This window comes from Etheostoma spectabile, chromosome 7 (genome assembly GCF_008692095.1).
Source record: "Etheostoma spectabile isolate EspeVRDwgs_2016 chromosome 7, UIUC_Espe_1.0, whole genome shotgun sequence".
Classification (NCBI taxonomy): Eukaryota; Metazoa; Chordata; class Actinopteri; order Perciformes; family Percidae; genus Etheostoma; species Etheostoma spectabile.
In genome coordinates, this window is record NC_045739.1 from 25,487,522 (window position 1) to 25,491,019 (window position 3,498).

At 39.0% G+C, this 3,498-nt stretch overlaps 1 pseudogene; it reads right to left on the reverse strand.

Annotated features, from left to right (window-relative positions):
- Positions 1–2,689: 2,689 nt before the first annotated feature.
- The window catches only part of LOC116693038 (tumor necrosis factor receptor superfamily member 6B-like), a 4,704-nt pseudogene continuing 3,895 nt past the window's right edge, over positions 2,690–3,498 (reverse strand).

Here is a 3,498-nt window from a genome sequence, read left to right on the forward strand (position 1 = left end):
CCCCACCCCCTTTAAATATGACATTGCAATGGGAATTTGATTTTGTCACAATAGGGTGTAATTGCCTACAGACTTTTCTCATTCATCATTTTTCTACATAGTGTCAGAATAGGCAGAGTGGGCTATCTTACCCTCTTTTCATGGAATATGTGTTACTCATATTATTTCAGGAGATTATGTCACAGTGTGCGTTCCAACTGTTTTTCAGCCTAACTCCTGCACAGCGCTCAGTTCACTGCAAAGAAACCAAAAGACTCTATGGAGGAATATCCATTGAGTGATGTCATTAACCCTCCGGACAAGACAGCAGAAACATTACCTCATTTACATGAAGAAAAAGCTGCAGATGTTTCAGCACCTTGGACAGATCATCTCTTTAAAACTGAACTGTTTTGACACACAATTTTCCTAAATTTTGTAATCCAGTATCTTCTTAGTGAAGCGTTGAAACTGTCCAGTTTTCTGCAAACTGGGATAGGATGAAAGGTAAAGGTCACATACATTAAATACGTTTCAGATTGTGCCATTCAGGATGACTGCCACCCCCAGGTCTTAGTATCAATGAACCCACATGTGTGCAGTTTCTCCAAAACCATATATTGCCATCTACTGGCTGAAGTTAAGCATTGCAACATTTCAAGACGGTCTGTAGAAGGCATCACACGGACAGTCACAATAAAAACAAATATCACAAATATTTCATTTATTTTTATTTTTGTTTAATACATATCAGTTTTTAAAAATCGGTACAGTGTGTAAACATTAAAAGTCATTCACAAGAATCAGTTTCAGCCTCGGTTTGTTTTACAGTTCATTCCTGTAGGAAGAAACTTTTTAATCTCATAGCAATATATAGACAATTTAGACAGTAGTAAAAAATATTGGGGGGGGGGTGGATGTTTTCTGTTGAAGGTTAAAAAAACTTGATCTAATTTAACTTTTACCTTTTGAGTACGGTGTATTGAGTTTTGTAGGACAGACTGCTGTCTTTTTCCAACCAAAATCAGAAGAATTAATTAATAATTAATGCTGTACTGCATCTATAAGACGTCCATTATACAAACATACCAGAGTAGGAACATCTAATATCTGTGCTCTTGTAAAATGCATACTGTATCTATTTTGTCATATTGGAGTTTGGTACAATGTTTAAATGAATAAGAGAGGGCTCATCAAGAGCAGTAAACAGGGGACCTAATGGTGATCCCTGTGGGACACCTTTATCTTCAACTATTTAGGGACATGATTGGAAACAAGCAATATTCTGAACTACCAAAAGATCTGATCATAACCAGATTGAAGTTTTGCAGCAGGCATTATGCTATAACGATGATGTTGGGGCTGAGAGATAATATTTTCTCCCAGAAAGGCATTGTGCAAGCTGTGTGAGTTGACCAGTAAAATCATACCCCAAAGTGCATGTAATACAGATTGTGTTACTGGGTCCAGTAAGAAAATATGTTTGGTTCAGGACTAAATCCAGGTCCATTAAACCAGCAGCTGGTCTACTTTACTGGTTAGTGTTTTAACAGTGACACTGATGGCTAAATGGCTCCATCTAGTGATTCAACTAGATCAGTGGCCACCTCTCCTCACATGAACAACAGCACAACACCTAAACTGACACATAGAAAACAAACCGTCACCACATTAAAGCCCTTATTTGTAGGATTTTAACAAAAATTGTCTTTGGTGTAAACAGCAATCTACATCTATACACACCTAAGATCAACACTCTCTTAGACATTAGTAGAGCAGGAATGTTGTGCTTCATTCAATTGAAAAGAATTTACAAACAAACAATGTCAAAATGAATAAATCTTTATTTTCAATTATACAAATTATCACTTGTAATATATTGCATCACCAAAATAAATATATAAATCCATTTATTGACTATCGCGACAGGCCTATTTGTGAGAGCAATATCTGGCTTTTAAAGATGCAGTAGGACTCATAAAACTAACTTTGTGTCATATTTGTTGAAACTGACCCTATGTCCCAGTAGAAATACAGAGAGTCTGCATGTGAAAAACAGCAAATAGGATCGCTCCTTCGCTCCCACTTTATGAATGGCTCTGGTTCTGGAAGTGATTTTCCCCATTCAATATCTCTATTGATGTTTACATTAAAGCTATAGTGCGTCGTTTCTGTCGCCCCCATGAGGAACTCTGAGTAATGACAACAACACTGTTGGCGCATCCACATGAAACAATCCTTCCGTGATCGCCTCTCCCCCCCCCCACGCAGTTACTAGTAGCCACTATTAGGAAAGTTGCTGGACGACAATCATCTGAACACAGTCACATTCATTAAGGTCCAAAAAGTTACGCACTAAACTTTAAATGCATATAATGAGTCTTGGTTGGAATCAAGCCAACCAGCACAAGATGAATTGTGACCATAAAACATTTGACTCGGCGCATATAATAAAAAATAAAAAAAACGTAAAAAAGGCAAAGGACAAGACTGTGTGCATAAACTATCATGGACCTCAATGGTAGACTTTACTAGCCAATCAACAACAAAACCGATTGAGAAACTGAACGGGATTTTCACTCCAGAACCGGAGCTTCTGGCCTGTGATTGGCCAAAGAGTCTTCGTCTGTAAACAGAGCCAAGAGGACGTTCAGAAGTCTTAGGCTGAAAGGGTATTATGGAATTTTTGCCCACAATGCCAAAAATACACTGCCTACTACAGTTTTAAAGGGTTCAGTCAGATACCACAAGTATGCACGTGTGATCTCATGAATTTTCTTTAATTGGTTCGCCTGTGAGGCGTGTACTCCTCATGAACAGACCTTTTTTTAAATCTTTTTCCTAATATGATCTAATATTACATGACATTATACTATTCCTGTGGATCACCTGAAAACATATAGCCTGGCATAGTTATTATGGTTATTTCTTATGCAAACAGCAAAGGAGCAGGTCATTTAAAGCAGGGTAAGGTCTGGGTTGTTTGGTCAATTCTAAGAATAAAAAAACAGCAACAACAAAAAACTGAAATGCCCTGAAAAAAAAGGGAATGTTAATCCGCTTAATGCACATAGAAGTGAACAAACTATTCCACTAATTGAACGGTATTCTGTTTTTAACTCATACAAAAAGAAGTATTGTATTGACCGTGCCTCTCGAATAGGGCAGCAATTCTTGAACTACAGGAAAAAAATAGAAAAGGTCTTTTTTTCGAATGAACACTGGACCTCTTTTGTTGCTACATTATAACTACGTACTTTCTACCTCAGCCTTTCACTGTACGTCCACCTCATTACCCAGAGCACACAGCTGCTTTAGATTTGACTCGATTCTCTGCAGTTGTTGTGTAGCATCTCAGCAACGCCGGTGGCTCCCGTTTGGGTCAGGATCACCGGGAGCTGCCGGATCTGATTGGCGGAGGCGGAGGCGACCCAGCTGTTGATCCGCGCGTGGCGCTCCGACAAGTCGAGACCTGAAGCTCCACCTTGCCTCTTGCCGTCCTCGGACGGGAGGTTGTGA